Raw genomic sequence first — 21,507 nt, forward strand, 5'->3', positions numbered from 1 at the left:
GGTTTCACTGCAGCTGCTGCTGCTGCCAACCCCTCAGACAGGTTTCTGCCCTCCTGGGGTCCAGCCAGGCTTGGCCCAGGAAGGCAGAACAAAGGCCTTCCTCAGAGAGAGGGTGTTACACCCTCTCCCTTTGGAAAAAGGTGTTAAGGCAGGGGAGGAGTAGCCTCCCCCAGCCTCTGGAAATGCTTTCATGGGCACAGATGGAGCCCATTTCTGCATAAGCCAGTCTACACCAGTTCAGGGACCCATCAGCCCTGCTCTGGCGCGAAACTGGACAAAGGAAAGGGGAGTGACCACTCCCCTGACCTGCACCTCCCCTGGGAGGTGCCCAGAGCTCCTCCAGTGTGCTCCAGACCTCTGCCATCTTGGAAACAGAGGTGCTGCTGGCACACTGGACTGCTCTAAGTGGCCAGGGCCAGCAGGTGACGTCAGAGACTCCTTCTGATAGGCTCCTTCAGGTGTTGCTAGCCTATCCTCTCTCCTAAGTAGCCAAACCCTCTTTTCTGGCTATTTAGGGTCTCTGCTTTGGGGATTTCCTTAGATAACGAATGCAAGAGCTCATCAGAGTTCCTCTGCATCCCTCTCTTCACCTTCTGGAAAGGAATCGACTGCTGACCGCGCTGGAAGCCTGCAAAACTGCAACAAAGTAGCAACAACAACTACTGCGACACTGTAACGCTGATCCAGCCGCCTTCTCGACTGTTTTCCTGGTAGTGCATGCTGTGGGGGTAGTCTGCCTCCTCTCTGCACTAGAAGCTCCGAAAAAATCTCCCGTGGGTCGACGGAATCTTCCCCCTGCAACCGCAGGCACCAAAGAACTGAATCACCGGTCCTCTGGGTCTCCTCTCAGCACGACGAGCGAGGTCCCTTGAATCCAGCAACTCTGTCCAAGTGACTCCCACAGTCCAGTGACTCTTCAGTCCAAGTTTGGTGGAGGTAAGTCCTTGCCTCCCCACGCCAGACTGCATTGCTGGGAACCGCATGTTTTGCAGCCACTCCGGCTCCTGTGCACTCCACGAAGATTTCCTTTGTGCACAGCCAAGCCTGGGTCCACGGCACTCTAACCTGCTTTGCACAACCTCCTGAGTTGTCCTCCGGCGGCGTGGGACTCTCTTGTGCAACTTCGGGTGAGCACTGTTTCACTCCACTTTGTAGTGCCTATTCCAGCACTTCTTCGGGGGCTGCCTGCTTCTGAGAGGGCTCTTTGTCTTGCTAGGCACCCCCTCTGTCCCCTGACGCAATTGGCGACATCCTGGTCCCTCCTGGGCTACAGCAGCATCCAAAAACCCTAACTGCAAGCTTTGCAGCTAGCAAGGCTTGTTTATGGTCTTTCTGCAAGAAAACACTTCTGCACGACTCTTCACGACGTGGGACATCCATCCTCCTAAGGGGAAGTTTCTAGCCCTTGTTGTTCTTGCAGAATCCTCAGCTTCTACTGTCCAGTAGCAGCTTCTTTGGACCCACAGCTGGCATTTCCTGGGCATATGCCCACTCCCGACTTGATCGTGACTTTTGGACTTGGTCCCCTTGTTCCACAGGTACCCTCGTCTGGAAATCCATCGTTGTTGCATTGCTGGTGTTGGCCTTTCCTGCAGAATTCCCCTATCACGACTTCTGTGCTCTTTGGGGAACTTTAGTGCACTTTGCACTCACTTTTCAGGATCTTGGGGTGGGCTATTTTTCTAACCCTCACTGTTTTCTTACAGTCCCAGCGACCCTCTACAAGGTCACATAGGTTTGGGGTCCATTCGTGGTTCGCTTTCCACTTTTGGAGTATATGGTTTGTGTTGCCCCTATCCCTATGTGTCCCCATTGCATCCTATTGTAACTATACATTGTTTGCACTGTTTTCTATTGCTATACAGCATATTTTTGGTATTGTGTACATATATCTTGTGTATATTTGCTATCCTCATACTGAGGGTACTCACTGAGATACTTTGGCATATTGTCATAAAAATAAAGTACCTTTATTTTTAGTATATCTGTGTATTGTGTTTCCTTATGATATTGTGCAAGTGACACTAGTGGTACTGTAGGAGCTTCACTCGTCTCCTAGTTCAGCCTAAGCTGCTCTGCTAAGCTACCATTATCTATCAGCCTAAGCTGCTAGACACCCTATACACTAATAAGGGATACCTGGGCCTGGTGCAAGGTGTAAGTACCCCTTGGTACTCACTACAAGCCAGTCCAGCCTCCTACATTGGTTGTGCAGCAGTGGGATAAGTACTTTGCAACTACTTACCACTTTTGTCATTGTACTTTTCATAAGAGAAAAATATACAAAACAAGTTCAGTGTATGTACACCTAACCAAAGAGTTTTGCTTTTCTTCTCTCACTTCTTTTCTAAGTGTTGAAAAGTACCTCTAAACTTTCTAAAAAGTTCTTAAAAAGTTTTACAAGTTTTTTTTTTCTGTCTTTCAAAAAGTTCTGAAAAACCTTTTCTCACTTTTTCTATCACTTAAACACTTTCTAAAAATGTCTGGCACAGGCCAAACTGTTGATCTGTCCAAACTTGCTTATGATCACCTTAGCTGGAAAGGAGCAAGGAGTCTCTGCATAGAAAGAGGTTTAAGTGTAGGGAAGAATCCCTCTAGAGAACTGTTGGTTAATATGCTTGTTGAACAGGATAAGGCCAGAGGTGGCACTTCTGTTGAGAAATTGGCTGATGGTTCCCAATCTGACCATGGGGCACCCCTAGCAAAAGATTTAGAAGGAAAACTTCCTAGCCTGCCCATTAGCAGACAACCTAGCATAGCTGGTACTGATGTAGAGTCACATCACAGTAATAGTGTTGTCTCACATCACAGTAAGAGTATCCCTTCTCATCATAGTAGAAGTGCTGTTTCTGTTAGCCAGGCTGTTAGGGTGCCATCTGTTAGGGACAGGTCTCCTTCTGTTCATTCTCACCATACTTCTGTTTCAAGGCATGCCCCACCCATCCACCCTGATGACAGAATGTTAGAAAGGGAGCTCAATAGATTGAGAGTGGAACAATCCAGGCTGAAGCTCAAGAAGCAACAGCTGGATTTAGATAGGCAGTCCTTGGAAATAGAAAGAGAAAGACAGAAAATTGGGTTACAAACCCATGGTGGCAGCAGCAGTATTCCCAATAGTCATCCTGCAAGAGAGCATGATTCTAGGAATCTGCACAAGATATTTCCCCCTTATAAGGAGGGGGATGACATTAACAAGTGGTTTGCTGCACTTGAGAGGGCCTGTGCTGTACAGGATGTCCCTCAAAGGCAGTGGGCTGCTATCCTATGGCTATTATTTAGTGGAAAGGGTAGGGATAGGCTCCTTACTGTGAAAGAAAGTGAAGCCAATGATTTCAAAGTTCTTAAGAATGCACTCCTAGATGGTTATGGCTTAACCACTAAACAGTACAGGATGAAGTTCAGAGAAACCAAAAAGGAGTCTCCACAAGACTGGGTAGACTTTGTTGACCATTCAGTGAAGACCTTGGAGGGGTGGTTACATGGCAGGAAAGTTACTGATTATGAAAGCCTGTATAACTTAATCCTGAGAGAGCATATTCATAATAATTGTGTGTCTGATTTGTTGCACCAGTACCTGGTGGAGTCTGATCTGACCTCTCCCCAAGAATTGGGAAAGAAGGCAGACAAATGGGTCAGAACAAGGGTGAACAGAAAAGTTCATACAGGGGGTGACAAAGATGGCAAGAAGAAGGATGGTAAGTCTTCTGACAAGGGTGGGGACAAATCTAAAAATGAGTCTTCATCAGGCCCACAAAAACACTCTGGTGGGGGTGGTGGGCCCAAATCCTCTTCAAATCAAAACAAAGAAAAGAAACCATGGTGCTATTTATGTAAAATAAAAGGCCATTGGACAACATATCCCAGTTGTCCAAAGAAAAGCACCAAGCCTCCTACCACTACAACCCCTGCTGCTACACCTAGTGCCCCTAGTAATAGCAGTGGTGGTGGGAGCAAACCTACTAATAGCCAATCCAAGGGAGTAGCTGGGGTCACTTTTGGTAACTTAGTTGGGGTTGGTCTGATTAGGGAGACCACAGAGGCTGTGTTAGTCTCTGAGGGGGCTATTGATTTAGCCACCTTGGTTGCTTGTCCCCTTAACATGGATAAGTACAAGCAACTACCACTAATAAATGGTGTTGAGGTTCAGGCCTACAGGGACACAGGTGCCAGTGTTACAATGGTAATAGAGAAACTGGTCCACCCTGAACAACACCTACTTGGTCACCAGTACCAAGTAACCGATGCTCATAACAACACCCTTAGCCACCCCATGGCTGTTGTGAATCTCAACTGGGGGGGGGGGGTTACTGGCCCAAAGAAAGTTGTGGTTGCCTCAGATTTACCTGTAGACTGTCTATTAGGAAATGATTTAGAGACATCAGCTTGGGCAGAAGTGGAGTTGGAGGCTCATGCAGCAATGCTGGGCATTCCAGGGCATATTTTTGCTTTGACCAGGGCTCAGGCCAAAAAGCAAAAAGGACAGGGTGACTTGGATCCTGGAAGAATGGACCAAGTGCTCCCTAAAGCTAGGGCTAGTAGAAGTAAATCACTGCCTACTATCCCTCCCTCTACAGTGGATTCTACTTCTGAGGAAGAAGAATGTCCACCCTGTGCAGAACCTACACCAGAGGAGCTGGAAGCAGACACTGCTGAGCTTTTGGGTGAAGGGGAGCCTGCCAGGGAGGAGCTGAGTGTGGCACAGCATACCTGTCCCACACTAGAGGGTCTAAGGCAGCAAGCTGTCAAACAAGCAAATGGGGATGTCAGTGACTCTCACAGAGTTTACTGGGAGGACAACCTCTTGTACACAGAAGCAAGGGATCCAAAACCTGGAGCTGCCAGGAGATTGGTGATTCCTAAGGAGTACAGAAAGCTCCTCCTAACTCTAGCCCACGACATTCCCTTAGCTGGACATTTGGGGCAAATGAAAACTTGGGACAGGCTTGTCCCCTTGTTTCATTGGCCTAGAATGTAAGAGGACACAAAGGAATTTTGTAAGTCCTGTGAAACCTGTCAAGCCAGTGGCAAGACAGGTGGCACTCCAAAGGCACCCCTTATCCCACTGCCTGTGGTTGGGGTTCCCTTTGAAAGGGTAGGGGTTGACATAGTTGGCCCCCTTGACCCTCCTACTGCTTCAGGCAATAGGTTTCTGTTGGTGGTAGTGGACCATGCCACCAGATATCCTGAAGCAATTCCTCTAAGGACCACTACAGCTCCTGCAGTGGCAAAGGCCCTCCTGGGAATCTTTTCCAGGGTGGGCTTCCCAAAAGAGGTGGTATCAGACAGGGGAAGCAATTTCATGTCTGCTTACTTAAAGGCCATGTGGAAGGAGTGTGGTGTTACATACAAGTTCACCACACCCTATCATCCACAAACAAATGGACTGGTGGAGAGATTTAACAAAACTCTCAAAGGCATGATTATGGGACTCCCTGAAAAACACCCGCAGGAGATGGGATATCCTGTTACCTTGCCTCCTTTTTGCTTACAGGGAGGTACCCCAAAAGGGAGTGGGCTTCAGCCCCTTTGAACTCCTATTTGGACACCCTGTAAGAGGTCCTCTAACACTTGTTAAGGAGGGTTGGGAACAACCTTTAAAAGCTCCAAAGCAAGACATAGTGGACTATGTACCTGGTCTCAAATCTAGGTTGGCTGAGTACATGAAAAAGGCCAGTAAAAACCTTCAGGCCAGCCAAGAGCTCCAAAAGCAATGGCATGACCAGAAGGCTGTTTTGGTTCAGTACCAACCAGGGCAGAAAGTGTGGGTCTTGGAGCCTGAGGCCCCAAGAGCACTCCAAGATAAATGGAGTGGACCCCACATAATTGTTGAGAAGAAGGGTGAAGTCACCTATTTGGTTGACTTAGGCACTGCCAGGAGTCACCTTAGGGTGCTCCATGTCAATCACCTTAAACCCTACTATGACAGGGCTGATCTCACCCTGCTCATGGCAACAGATGAGGAACAGGAAGAAGAGATTGACCCTCTCCCTGATCTCTTCTCTTCCACAGAACAAGATGCTCTAGTGGAAGGTGTAGTTTTGGCAGATTGTCTTACTGCTGAGCAGAAAGACCACTACATAAATCTTCTGGGTCAGTTTTCTGAACTCTTCTCTACTGTGCCAGGCACCACTTCTTGGTGTGAGCACACTATAGATACTGGAGACAGCTTGCCTGTCAAAAGTAAGATCTATAGGCAGCCTGACCATGTCAGAGACTGCATAAAGCAAGAGGTGCAGAAAATGCTAGAACTAGGAGTGGTTGAGCACTCTGAAAGTCTATGGGCCTCTCCTGTGGTACTCGTACCAAAACCTCATTCCAAGGATGGAAAGAAGGAAATGCGGTTTTGTGTAGACTATAGAGGTATCAAACAGGTAACCAAAACTGATGCTCACCCTATACCCAGTGCAGATGAGCTAATAGATACACTGGCATCTGCCAAGTATCTAAGCACTTTTTATTTGACTGCAGGGTATTGGCAGATCAAATTATCAGAAGATGCAAAAGCAAAAACTGCATTTTCAACCATTGGAGGCCATTACCAATTCACAGTAATGCCTTTTGGATTGAAAAATGCACCTGCCACTTTTCAGAGGTTGGTGAACACAGTCCTGCAAGGGCTGGAAGCTTTTAGTGCAGCATATCTAGATGATATAGCTGTCTTTAACTCCAGCTGGGATGATCACCTGGTCCACCTATGGAAAGTTTTGGAGGCCCTGCAAAAGGCAGGCCTCACTATCAAGGCTTCAAAGTGCCAGATAGGGCAGGGGGAAGTGGTTTATCTGGGACACCTGGTAGGTGGAGAACAGATTGTACCACTTCAGGGGAAAATCCAAACTATTATAGATTGGGTTCCCCCCTACAACTCAGACCCAGGTGAGAGCCTTCTTAGGCCTCACTGGGTATTACAGGAGGTTCATAAAGAACTATGGCTCCATTGCAGCCCCTCTTAATGACCTCACATCCAAGAAAATGCCTAAAAAGGTACTGTGGACAGCTAGCTGTCAGAAAGCTTTTGAGGAGCTGAAGCAGGCCATGTGCTCTGCACCTGTCCTGAAAAGCCCCTGTTACTCCAACAGATTCATTGTCCAAACTGATGCATCTGAATTAGGGGTAGGGGCAGTCTTATCACAACTTAATTCTGAGGGCCAGGATCAACCTGTTGCTTTTATCAGCAGGAGGTTGACCCCTAGAGAAAAGCGTTGGTCTGCCATAGAGAGGAAGGCCTTTGCTGTGGTCTGGGCACTGAAAAAGTTGAGGCCATACCTGTTTGGCACTCACTTCATTGTTCAGACAGACCACAAACCTCTACTTTGGCTAAAACAAATGAAAGGTGAAAACCCTAAATTATTGAGGTGGTCCATATCCCTACAGGGAATGGATTATACAGTGGAACATAGACCTGGGAGTACCCACTCCAATGCAGATGGACTCTCCAGATGTTTCCACTTAGACAATGAAGACTCATCAGGTCATGGCTAGTCTTATTGTCCTTCGTTTGGGGGGGGGGTGTGTAGGAAAGTACCATCTTGCCTGGCATGTTACCCCCATATTTCACTGTATATATGTTGTTTTAGTTGTATGTGTCACTGGGACCCTGCCAGCCAGGGCCCCAGTGCTCATAAGTGTGCCCTGTATGTGTTACCTGTGTTATGACTAACTGTCTCACTGAGGATCTGCTAATCAGAACCTCAGTGGTTATGCTCTCTCACTTCTTTCTAAATTGTCACTAACAGGCTAGTGACCAATGTTACCAATTCACATTGGCATACTGGAACACCCTTATAATTCCCTAGTATATGGTACTGAGGTACCCAGGGTATTGGGGTTCCAGGAGATCCCTATGGGCTGCAGCATTTCTTTTGCCACCCATAGGGAGCTCTGACAATTCTTACACAGGCCTGCCACTGCAGCCTGAGTGAAATAACGTCCACGTTATTTCACAGCCATTTACCACTGCACTTAAGTAACTTATAAGTCACCTATATGTCTAACCTTTACCTGGTAAAGGTTGGGTGCTACGTTACTTAGTGTGTGGGCAACCTGGCACTAGCCAAGGTGCCCCCACCTAGTTCAGGGCAAATTCCCCGGACTTTGTGAGTGCGGGGAAACCATTACACGCGTGCACTACACATAGGTCACTACCTATGTGTAGCTTCACAATGGTAACTCTGAATATGGCCATGTAACATGTCTATGATCATGGAATTGCCTCCTCTATGCCATCCTGGCATTGTTGGCACAATCCCATGATCCCACGGGTCTCTAGCACAGACCCGGGTACTGCCAAACTGCCTTTTCAGGGGTTTCACTGCAGCTGCTGCTGCTGCCAACCCCTCAGACAGGTTTCTGCCCTCCTGGGGTCCAGCCAGGCTTGGCCCAGGAAGGCAGAACAAAGGACTTCCTCAGAGAGAGGGTGTTACACCCTCTCCCTTTGGAAAAAGGTGTTAAGGCAGGGGAGGAGTAGCCTCCCCCAGCCTCTGGAAATGCTTTCATGGGCACAGATGGTGCCCATTTCTGCATAAGCCTGTCTACACTGGTTCAGGGACCCCTCAGCCCTGCTCTGGCGCGAAACTGGACAAAGGAAAGGGGAAAGACCACTCCCCTGACCTGCACCTCCCCTGGGAGGTGCCCAGAGCTCCTCCAGTGTGCTCCAGACCTCTGCCATCTTGGAAACAGAGGTGCTGCTGGCACACTGGACTGCTCTGAGTGGCCAGGGCCAGCAGGTGACGTCAGAGACTCCTTCTGATAGGCTCCTTCAGGTGTTGCTAGCCTATCCTCTCTCCTAAGTAGCCAAACCCTCTTTTCTGGCTATTTAGAGTCTCTGCTTAGGGGATTTCCTTAGATAACGAATGCAAGAGCTCATCAGAGTTTCTCTGCATCTCTCTCTTCACCTTCTGGAAAGGAATCGACTGCTGACCGCGCTGGAAGCCTGCAAAACTGCAACAAAGTAGCAACGACGACTACTGCGACACTGTAACGCTGATCCAGCCACCTTCTCGACTGTTTTCCTGGTGGTGCATGCTGTGGGGGTAGTCTGCCTCCTCTCTGCACTAGAAGCTCCGAAGAAATCTCCCGTGGGTCAACGGAATCTTCCCCCTGCAACCGCAGGCACCAAAGAACTGCATCACCGGTCCTCTGGGTCTCCTCTCAGCACAACGAGCGAGATCCCTTGAATCCAGCAACTCTGTCAAAGTGACTCCCACAGTCCAGTGACTCATCAGTCCATGTTTGGTGGAGGTAAGTCCTTGCCTCCCATTCCAGACTGCATTGCTGGGAACCGCATGTTTTGCAGCCACTCCGGCTCCTGTGCACTTCACGAAGATTTCCTTTGTGCACAGCCAAGCCTGGGTCCACGGCACTCTAACCTGCATTGCACGACCTCCTGAGTTGTCCTTCGGCGGCGTGGGACTCTCTTGTGCAACTTCGGGTGAGCACTGTTTCACTCCACTTCGTAGTGCCTGTTCCGGCACTTCTGCGGATGCTGCCTGCTTCTAAGAGGGCTCCTTGTCTTGCTGGGCGCCCCCTCTGTCCCCTGACGCAATTGGCGATATCCTGGTCCCTCTTGGGCCACAGCAGCATCCAAAAACCCTAACTGCAAGCTTTGCAGCTAGCAAGTCTTGTTTATGGTCTTTCTGCAGGAAAACACTTCTGCACGACTCTTCACGACGTGGGACATCCATCCTCCAAAGGGTAAGTTTCTAGCCCTTGTCGTTCTTGCAGAATCCTCAGCTTCTACTGTCCAGTAGCAGCTTCTTTGCACCCACAGCTGGCATTTCCTGGGCATCTGCCCACTCCCGACTGGATCGTGACTTTTGGACTTGGTCCCCTTGTTCCACAGGTACCCTCGTCTGGAAATCCATCGTTGTTGCATTGCTGGTGTTGGTCTTTCCTGCAGAATTCCCCTATCACGACTTCTGTGCTCTTTGGGGAACTTTAGTGCACTTTGCACTCACTTTTCAGGGTCTTGGGGTGGGCTATTTTTCCAACCCTCGCTGTTTTCTTACAGTCCCAGCGACTCTACAAGGTCACATAGGTTTGGGGTCCATTCGTGGTTCGCATTCCACTTTTGGAGTATATGGTTTGTGTTGCCCCTATCCCTATGTGTCCCCATTGCATCCTATTGTAACTATACATTGTTTGCACTGTTTTCTATTGCTATACTGCATATTTTTGGTATTTTGTACATATATCTTGTGTATATTTGCTATCCTCATACTGAGGGTACTCACTGAGATACTTTGGCATATTGTCATAAAAATAAAGTACCTTTATTTTTAGTATATCTGTGTATTGTGTTTTCTTATGATATTGTGCAAGTGACACTAGTGGTACTGTAGGAGCTTCACTCGTCTCCTAGTTCAGCCTAAGCTGCTCTGCTAAGCTACCATTATCTATCAGCCTAAGCTGCTAGACACCCTATACACTAATAAGGGATACCTGGGCCTGGTGCAAGGTGTAAGTACCCCTTGGTACTCACTACAAGCCAGTCCAGCCTCCTACAATGACCCAGAGAATTCATTGTGGAAATTCTGAGGAACTTTATTTACCATGACATTGTGGGTATTGAAAAAGGAGGAGTGATCCCCACTGGTGGTGGGTCTTGTTTTGGAGCTGTGGGTCCTTTGACACATGCAGCTCTACTGTTGGGGCTTAGCGGTCCAGCTGGGATGTGCAGTCCCTCCCACTGGGGATTAAAGTCAATGTAAGATGCTTTTGCGGTATGAGCACTGGGCCGTGGTGTGCTGATCTGGTAGCAAGGCCACAAGGGTAGGGGAGCAAATCCCCCTGCGATTGCATGAAGTGGGCCCAGTTGCTAGCGACCAGGCGCGATGGCCCCCACAGTCCCACAAGAGGGAATCCACGCCTACGTGCTGATAATATGCTGAGATGCCTCCTCAGAGGACAGGGTCTTCCAAGCCGGTGAGTACTCTGGATCAGCGCACAGGCACATGAAGGCAGGTCATGGAGAGCTTGGCCTGCAGGAAAGTAATGAGGGGAGGGCTGGTTCCTTCCCCCCACAATGGTATGAAGTAGGCCAAGTGGCTGGCAGTCAGGCACTACAGTCCCTGCAGTCTTTTGGGATGCAGACCTTCGTTCCAATCTCACATCGAAGTAACTCCCCAGGAAGCAGGGCCACCCAAATTGGCGAGCCTCAAATATCAGTAGCACATCCTCAGGTAAGTAGGCCCAGCAATATGCAGCAACCCCACAAATAGGATCCAGCATCCCTGGCCGGTTCCTACAGTCACCTCTCCTACCCAGAGATCTTCCAGTAGAGTAGGTAAGGTGAAAGAGTCCCTGGTTAGCAGGATTTCACTGAATGTCACTGACTGCCAGCTCAGAGCTCCTCTAGCAGATATTCGCCATCTGCTGTGGTTAGGCCACACCATCTTTACATCATTAAGAGAGCTGCTCAACAAGAGAGATAAACTGTTTAACTTGTGGTAAAGTCACATTTTTCCTAGGTCTAGTGGGCTGACAACATGGCCAAACATACAAAAATTAAATCAAAACTGGGTAGACAAGAAGAAAAGGGAATGCCAAAGAGGGATATTCACTGGACTCCATTGTAGAGAAATCTGTGCAAATAGATACACACCATCTCCTTAGTCTGCTTTGGGCAAAAAAGTCAACATATTAGATTCCAAGTTCAAATTCAGATCCCCCAGAAAGAAATCACATCACTCAATTAACATCAAAGCACCCAAAAGATTTAAGAGACTGAGGCCCTGATTTATACTTTTTTTGCGCAGCATTAGCGTGATTTTTTTACGCAAAAGAGGCGCAAACTTACAAAACACAATTGTATTCTGTAAGTTTGTGCCGGTTTTGCATAAAAAATGACGCTAATGCAGTGCAAAAAAAGTATAAATCAGGGACTGAGGATCTTATTTCGAGTTTGGTGAATGGGATACTCCATCAAAATGTGACAAATTTCCTGTCCATCCTACTACAAATGCCAGAGGCTTTAATACATTTGTAATATGGTGGGTCAGACATTTGTATGTTTGTGATGGAGTGTCCCATGCCAAACTCTAAATAAAGACTTTGCAACTCTTGATTCAAATTAGTAATTTGTGAGATTCTGGGAAGGTATATTGATTATTTGAACTATGCTACCTGACCATTCGTTTATTGTGCTCGGTTATTGGCAACATTTTCTAGTCGGGACGTAGTTTTTGAAAAATCGTGGTAGGTCTAGTGGTCTTCCAGAAGCCTTGCTCAGCCGCACCTCTAAAGAGGTCAGGTGACTTGCTTTCAATAGTATTCCTCATTCATACAAAAAATGCATCTATGTCTCATTGAGAGGGAAAGGTAACACTGTCTATTTAGTATTCTTGGTGTATTGAAATGTGACTGATAACTAGCCTACTTATTAAATTCTAGGAGGTCACCCCCCAATCTCTTTACTACTTGTACTGAACACATTCCGATTTCAGCGTGACTTTGCTTTATAATGTTACACCTTGACATGCAACCTGTTCTGATTGTAAAAGTGTCCTTTACATTGTTTTCGGGAGGTATCCGATCTCCAAGTCAATGTGTCTTTCAAAGTTTATTTTATTGTCGCATGCTTTAGCCACTTACCCAAAACATTGCTCTGTTTCGGTATTAAAAAAAGAAAAAAAATCTCGTTTCCAGAAAATATGTGTGCTGGAGCGCAAAACAGAAGATTGCCAGTGACGGTGTGCATTTTTTTTAGATTCTTTGATTGAATTGCACAAAGTACGTGGCAGAGATGTTAGATTACAGATGGGGAATGAATTGTCTTTAAAAAATAGTGTGTTAAATATGCACACTCATGAGTATTTTGAAGTTTGTGAAATATGGAGTTTTAAATTTAAAAATAGTCTATTTTAACGTGTTTGTCTCCTGAAAACGATCTGACTTAAGAGTACAAAAAAAAGTTTCACTGTGAACTCTAAAAAGATGCAGTAAGTCACCACAAATCACTTCCACTAAGCCCAAACTGGATAATTTACACAGCACTTTGTGATCTTCAAACAGTTTGCAGTGTGCAATTATTCATGCCACAACATGGGGCCACAGAGCCCAGGCTCCCTGTTTGTTCTAGGGTTGAAACCGAGGTGTTTGAAAACTGCGAGAAGCTGGCAGGGGCCCCGAGATCAGGGTTAATGTGACACCCCCAGGCCTAATCTCCTTAGGAGAGTGGGATAAAATGAGTATCTATTACAAAATCAGCCTTCATCCTGCCCCCTTCTGCGCCCTGCCACTCAGAGAGCCAACATAGAGACAATTGCGTGATTCTGCACTTAATCAGGTATTAGGGAGCTAATGCAGTACTGCAAGAGACTAATCTCCATATTTACTCCATCTGTACTTGTGGATCTGACTTTGCTGCCCCTGGTAGATCAAAGGGAGCTGGCAGAAATCAGATTAGGCCTGAAGAAAGCAGAGGAAGGGCCAAGGGGCATAGGACCCAACATTGCCGGTACATCTCTTCAAGTTATGTGTGCCTTTCTGCTTTCTGCTCTAATCCTCTAGGAAGCTATTGTACAGCATGCCTTTTTCAGTGTTAAAATCACAGACTGGCTGCATTTTCACTTTGGGGGATTTATGACATGGGTGGATAGCTCGACGAGGAGAGAGGCAGGCGAACAGACGGGAGAATTTCTCAACTGCGTCATAAATAATTTTAAACAGCACTTGCTAATCTGAAGGAAATACTTAATTTTGTGGTTTCTGCAGCTGTTTACTAGATCGACAAACACCCGCTGCATGCCATAGACTTAAACACAGGGACTACTTATTTAATGACTTGACAGGCTAAATGAAGAGGTAAAAGACACCTATGTGTTTAATTTAAATGTGCTTCTGGTTCCGAGTGAGCTATACAACTCCTGACTAATTGATACACGTGGAGAAAAGTTGACCACAAAATCGTAGAATCAGGTTTTCTAAAGTTTATTCAATTATCTTAACCACGCATCCATACTTGATCGTATAACATTATATATAGAGTGTTAATATAGACCCACATTAATGTTGCTCCCAATACATCGACTATATTGTAAGGTAAGTGTATATTTGTTATTGTTAAATACGTCTATATTTACCTTGAGTGGGGGTATTTGTGGAATTAAGAATACTAGGTATATACATACCTTACAATTAGAGTAGTTCGTCGGTGTTTTTGATATGATCAGTGCTTTAAATAGAGAAATAGAAGTGCGGGTTCTGAGAAGAGCCGGTACTCCCCAATTAAAAGTATTGCGTTTTTCTTGAGACGTGCAGGTACTCTCCCTCTCAAAATAAAAAAGTGCCGGTACTCAGTACCGGGCAGTTCCGGCCCATCTAAAGCACTGGATATGATATTATTGCCATGTGATAAAATGCATATAATAAATATAGTGAAACTCACCACCTAATTCTTCAGCATTTAGCAAGAGCCGCCAATCTATGAATGGGTGTGGGGGATACGAGGAGCAGGACCAGATGGGAGAGAAGGAAAACGCAAAGGGGTGGCCAGTGTGCGGCCGCCTGTTTTGCCCTCATCTGTTATATTTGGTGACGTGTGGTCACTGGTAATGACCTTCTATCTATGTGTGGATTGTAAGCCTCATGCAGCAATGTACCGTCCGCCGCGGTTCGGTTTTTTCTTTGAGACCTGGCAGCGTTTCTTGGAAATCTCAGGGAAAGTGGCCAATGCTCGTCAATAAAGTTTGAATTCGCCATTGCCCCGGGCGCAGTCCCATCAGGCCCATTTTCACTGTTTGCAGTGTGTGTTTAGAACCATCAGAAATCTGTACATCATTATCCCTTTCCTTGTAATTTTTCGCAGTATCGCTCACCTCATTAGAGTGGATTAAGCTGTGATGCTGTGAGGGATAAAAGGTGAACGACAAAGAGCAGGAGATGGCAGGCACAGAATGTTCTCCGAGTCACTTATGCCATTATTGACCAGAGGCCCATGTGGACTGCGCTTTTCAATTACCACCTTCAAGAAAGGTGGCCCTTAATTGCACAGGCTGATGCCCGGGCACCAAATGTCAGGGGAGCCTCCCTAGCCCTCATCGCTTTCACTTGATGCTTCACTTGAGATTGTTCAAAGGCGAACGCCCATGGCCTGCAGTCCTCCCCCAAGGAGGGAAATGCGCCATTAAAGAAAAATAAATGCAAAAGACCTCATTTAAAACCTAGGCGTAGCTGGTAACGCCATTCCACGGGCATGGTGTTGCTTGACTGTGCGTCTATCATCGGGACATACATACGTGACACTTTTGTTGGTGTAAAAGGTCATTTGTTTTAGGACAGGGTTTAAAACACAAAACATTACTTAAACATTTAACTGTATGCCTTCTGTTAAAACAGACCTTAACTTATACACTTCCTTTGCCTTCATTCTCTCCTCAAATATCTCCCTTCGATTTTCCCACCGTATATGCTCCCCTATTCATCCCATGCCTTCCTTGCTTGTAGCCTACCCCTCCCCGCTCTGATCCTTCACCTCCTTGTTTTTCCCCCTGGAAGGGTGGACAAGCCCGCATCTGGCTCTCCACCCTCCCCCATCTCCTGCCATCCAGCGAAACCCGTGAGGCGTTTTGCTGCCCCACCCCCCCGTTTTTCTTTTTTTTTAAATTCCAGATCCACAAATTTACTCCCCATACACTTTCGAGCATTAACCTTAGCTCTGTAATATAGTACGCGTTCCCTATCTGTGATAGATGGACTCCGTCATCTCGGAACAAAAATTTATCTTGTTCTTTTATGTCACCGTGTCTCAAAACTTTGATCCCATGTGCCCAACAGAAAACTCTCATGGCTCTGTTTAACTTTTTACGAGCCCGCTCTATGGCTCCATGATTGAGAGCCCCTCTCCATGCCCTTCTTGGCACAAATTCTGTCCATACCAAGCATGTTCCGCATAGTTTCTGTTTCAAAAGCTCCAAATCTCTCTGCATCAGTTGTATCAGAGTGAGCCCAGATAGTTTCACTAAATCATTTTCCCCAAGATGAATCATCAACAGGTCTGGGCATCCCCACTGCGGCAAATTACCCGTGATAAATGGGAGCAGGCTCCCCCACCTCATACCACTCTTGCCCCACCAATGTACTTCATGGTGTTTGCTGGGCAATCCCAATGACCTGCCGTAAATCTGCTTCTCCGCAAATTTTGCCGCCCAATGTACAAACGAATGGCCGACCAACCATGTCGTCATCTTTTCTTTCTGCGGCCCAGCCACACATCCTGCAAAGAAACAACATTGTAAGAACTGTCTTGGTGAGCTAAAAACCTCCCCCCCCCATTCCCTTCCAGCTATGTGCCATCAAGGCCTGACATATCGCTCGCAGCACCTAGATTTCCATCTCCCTATCGCCTTGATTTTTGCCCAATCCCAGCCTAAATGGGCTGCCTCCGTCGCCGCACCAATTCTGAATGAATGCGTTCCATAATCTCCTGCGCGCCGCCCTATCCTTTCAAGGGACATCCTCATAACTTGTAATAGCTGATAACTAGTCAACTTTTTCCCTGATGCATGCATGAAAACCCCCGAATCACCCGCCGCTGGCCACCTATCCTTGAAACTAACCCATTCCGCTACCGGGCAAGCTATATCCACACCCCCTTTTTTCAACCATATCCACTTGCCCTTCCCCAACTGGTCCGTCCTCGACCGCCTGAGCCATATCCCTAACCTATCCCCATGCATGCACACTTCTTTCCTCCTTACTCTGGTTTCTTTTCCGACCCCCAACAGCTCGGATACTCTAAATGCACCAAAAAACATCCACAACATGCACAAACAAAATAAAACAACTTCATACTCATTCAAGCAGCAAACTGGTAACACCTGTACCATCTCTACCAATGTTTCAAAAGTGATGGGTTCTCTCGCTGGTTTATCTCCCCTAGCTCTAATCCTGCTCCAGCCCTTCAGCATTCTCCCCAATAACTCGTTGTGTGCTGGATCATACCCAAAAAACCGTTTTCCGTAAAACGAGACGCCAGCTAATTTACCCCCAATTGTAGCTGGAGATAAACCCTACCTTATCAGAAAAAGCACAAAACGTCTGGTCCGTGCTTCGAGCGTTCACCAGCTTTAAGCCCAAAAATTGCCCCCGAACTGTTCAAAAGATTGAAACTCCAACCATGCAAGTCTGTAATTACGCCGCATGGATACTGCTAATCACATCTCCACCAGCCCCGTGATCATCATGCCCCCCATTCCCAGATGGCTGCCGGGACCACAGTCTTGCTCTGTTCTGCTCCAGGTGCCAACTCGCGGAAACGCCGCCACTGTGAACGAGATAGGGAGTCTGCAATCTCATTGTGAATCCCTGGTATATGTGCAGCTTTAAATATAACATTCAAAGACAAACATAACAGCATAAACTGCCGCAACAAACGCAAAACTCTGAGATCCCTTGCCCTCTGCCTGTTTACTAATTCTACCACTGCCATGTTGTCTATTTGAAAAATCACTGTCCTCCCGGCTAGTTCCTGTCCCCACACTGCCAATGCCACTAGAAGGGGAAAAAACTCCAAAAAGGCAATGCTTCTCCCTTGCTGCAACCAAACTGTTGGCCATGTCTCCGCACACCCCCTTCCGTCCCAGTATAAGCCAAAACCAGAAGCTCCTGCTGCGTCTGAGAAAATTTGAACCTGCCATACCGTGTTCGACTCGCCAAAAGACATTGGTACTCCATTGAAGTTTTTCAAAAAGATCTCCCATATTCTGATGTCCTCACGTAATGTCAATGATACTCGAATCCTATGGTGCGGCAATACTGCACCTGACATAGAAAGCCCCAATCGCCTGCAAAAAGTCCTACCTCCCCTAACTACCCTACACGCGAAATTGAGGTAACCTAACAGCTTTTGGGCCGTCCGCAGATCCATCTTACGCAAAGTGCGCACCACTGCTAAGAAATCGAGTATCTCTCCCACTTTTGCCGCTGGCAATCTTGCGACCAGTTCTCTTGCATCTAACTCGATGCCTAAAAAGGTTAAAATCGGCATAGGCCCGTTTTCTCCGGGGCCAGTGGTAGCCCCGCCTGCTGCGCCAGCCTCTGAAAAGAAACTAGAGCTTGCCCACACGCTCCAGATGCCGCTGTTCCTACGAATAAGAAATCGTCCAAATAATGCATCACCCACCTATGACCACTCGTTCTCATGAAAACCCACTGCAAAAAGGTGCTGAAGGTTTCAAACAGAGCGCATGATATCGCGCAACCCATGGGCAGCACCCTATCCACATAAATGTTGCCATCTAGCTGCATGCCCAAGAGGTCAAAGTCTGCCAGATGGATGGGGAGCAGTCTAAAAGCTGACTGAATATCGCATTTTGCCATTTCCGCCATCCTACTGCACCTTAGGACTAGCTTTATTGCATCATCTACTGACGCGTATATCACTTTGGAATCCTCTTGGGCGATGAAATCATTTACCGACGCCCCTTCGGCCATGACAAATGGTGAATCAAACCAAATTCTCCCTGTGCTTTTTTGGGTACCACACCAAGGGGGGATATCATCAAGGCCTCACTTGGCCATCTGTCAAAAGGGCCCGCTATTCTGCCTAGGCCCACTTCTTTTGCTAGTTTGTCGCGCACTATCTGAGGCTGTTCCTTGGCCGACCGCAAATTGTCAGCCCATCTCCTTTCCCGAGGGCCTTGGTAACCAATTCTAAAACCTTCCCGAAAACCCCATTCCAGTAGGCGTGCCTTTTCGGTATCTGGGTAAACTCGCAACCATGGCAGCAGGAAATCCAGTTTAACTGGTGTAGGACCCCTTTGGTGTAGGAGCGCCATGTGCCCCCCTCCCTCTTGTAGCCCTCCACTGTTCCGCTGGGCTGGACAGGGAGAAACATTGGATGACTGGATGATGGCCCCCGCACTTGGAGCAGTCATGCTTGAACCTGCATTGTGCTCTGGAACAAAAACCTTTGTTAAAGTTCCAGCATGCCCCTGACGTTGCCCCCGCCGTTTTTGTGGTGGCGCCCACCCCTCCCTGGGCGGGGCGAGCTTGAAAGTGCTTATAAGTCACTGGCAGGCCACTCACTGTGTGAGTGGACGCCGCTGTCTGTGCCGATGCCATCCATTGCATCCACAGCTCGGGATCCACGTCCCCCCACGGTTTCTCCGGATTGACGCTCACCCGTGCCCTAAATTCTTCATCATAATTAAGCCATGCGAAACCCCCAAAATGCATTTGCGCCTTTCTGATTATGTCCATGTACTTGAAAAGTGCAATGGCCCTATCCGGATATTTTTCGCAGTATATGCTGGCAAAGATCAAGAAAGCCGATGTCCAATTGTCCATCGTGATCGGTACCCATGGTCTGCGTGCCAGTTCCCACTCCTCTTCCTTGGAACCTTCCTTCGCCTGTATGTCCCTATGCAGTAGCTTAAAAACGTCCACATATTTGTGTTTCCATATTCTGGCTTTCGTTTTTTCCCCTATATGTGACCCAAGCGGCATAGCGAGACCCATGTACGGTAGCCTCTTCCTGTGTCCTCCCACTTCCTTATCCTCTACCGTCTTTTCCCCTGCATCCGCCTTCCCAGTTGTGGCTGTGTCTGGCGTGGCGGTGCCTTCCTTGTTCCCAACTGTCTTTTGTGTGATGCTATTATCTGATGCATCTAAAACTGACCCTTCTCCTACCCCGATGGACCTACTTATAGTCGCCTCCCGTACTGTCTCTCCCCCTTCACCCCACACTGACCACCATCTCTTACCTCCAACGTTATCTCCCAAGCTCCTTGGCACTCTCCTCACGCTTCTGCCGTGCGGCCCGGCTTGCCGCCCACCTGTGGGCCCTTCCATTGGAGCTGTCACATGTAATACAGAGCACGGAGAAGAGATTGCGCCGCTCTTGCGCCCACGCCTCCCTCCTTTTTTCATGGTGCTCACCTCCCAGTCTCGTATTTCACCTTCTTCCCATTCCTCCCTTTCCTCCTCATAGTCAAGTTCCAACTCATCCTCTCCTTCCCACTGGCCCTTGTGTTGGGCAAAATCTCTTGCCTTGGTTGATGTACTCTCGCTCGCTTCCGTACCCGCATGACGCGTACCATCGGGACGGTATCCCTGCTCCCACGGTGTGGAGAAGGCCGCCGCAGACCCCTCCAGTGCTTCATACCAACGCGTTTGAGCCGTGTTGCGCCCAGTTGGCGTGGTCCGTCTCTTGCCAACCTCTGCTGTTGGCATTGCTGTATTCCGGTACCCGTGACCGTCTGCGTCACCAGGCCTCTCCGCGCCCACTAACCCTTCGGCCGCATTAGCCTCTTGCCTCTGTTCTCCCTTTGCCTGCGGAACCCATACCCAGGTTCCACTACCCGTCCCTGTCTGCTGTGCTCCTGGTTGCCCTCTGGCCTCTCTAGTCCTTGGGGTTGCTTCGCTGCGAGCAATCGCCTCATCTCTGTCCTTGCACAGCTGTGCCCACCTGACCTCTGTCTCGTGAACTGCTCTACGCTGTTCCCGGATTCTGGCTTCCAAGTCCCAAGACTCTGCCTGGTCCCAATTACCCTGTGTGTGCGTGACCTGAACCCCGGGGATCTCTGACTCCTGCGCAGACCTGACTTTTCCCCCCTGGCCTGGCGGGGTGTTGTCTTGGCCCTCCCAGTTCCCCCTCTGGGTTTCCCCGCATACTTGCCTCTTTTCTTTGCAGGCGCCCCGAAAACCCTGTGGCTGGGGCCTTCCCCGCTGTGGTATGATAAATCTAAAGGGGCGAAATCCCTGCTGTGTCCCGGTAGAGACCCCCCTGCTACTCCATCCTGCCCCATGGCCCCCCCTTCCTCCGTCCGCTGCCCCGGGTTGCCCGCAGAGTCCGCCCCTGCTGCCTTATTAACTGTTCCCGCGTCCTGTGCTACTTGCGTCTCCCCACTAAACATCAGGGAGCTCTGCGCCCCGGGGGTAGCTTGTATCGCTGTGGCGCCCTGCCCACGGGCCACCGACCCCTCGTCCTTCTCCCCGTCGGAGTCCTGGGACTCACACGCCGCTATTGCTGCCGCGACTCTCCCTGAGGCCGCCCTCGTTGGGCGTGACATCCCCACCCAGGCCTGTTCTAGTACCCCTGGTCTCAGTAGGTCAGCCCTGCCTGCTTCGCCTAGCACGCGGAGCGCTGCCTTCACTGCCTCTGCGTCATGGCTCGTGGCCATGTTTCCGGCCTTATTAGAGATAATGGGGGTCATTCCGACTCCCGCCGGCGGCGGTAACCGCACGCCCGGCGGGAGCCGCCGAATGACCACACCGCGGTCAAATGACCGCGGCGGCCATTCTGGCTTTCCCGCTGGGCTGGCGGCCGACCGCCAGAAGGCCGCCCGCCGACCCAGCGGGAAAGCGCCTTCAACGAGGAAGCCGGCTCCGAATGGAGCCGGCGGAGTTGAAGGCGTGCGACGGGTGCAGTGGCACCCATCGCGATTTTCATTGTCTGCTTGGCAGACACTGAAGATCAATGTGGGGCCCTGTTAGGGGGCCCCTGCAGTGCCCATGCCATTGGCATGGGCACTGCAGGGGCCCCCAGGGGCCCCACGACACCCGTTACCG

This window comes from Pleurodeles waltl, chromosome 2_2 (genome assembly GCF_031143425.1).
Source record: "Pleurodeles waltl isolate 20211129_DDA chromosome 2_2, aPleWal1.hap1.20221129, whole genome shotgun sequence".
NCBI classification, from domain to species: Eukaryota; Metazoa; Chordata; class Amphibia; order Caudata; family Salamandridae; genus Pleurodeles; species Pleurodeles waltl.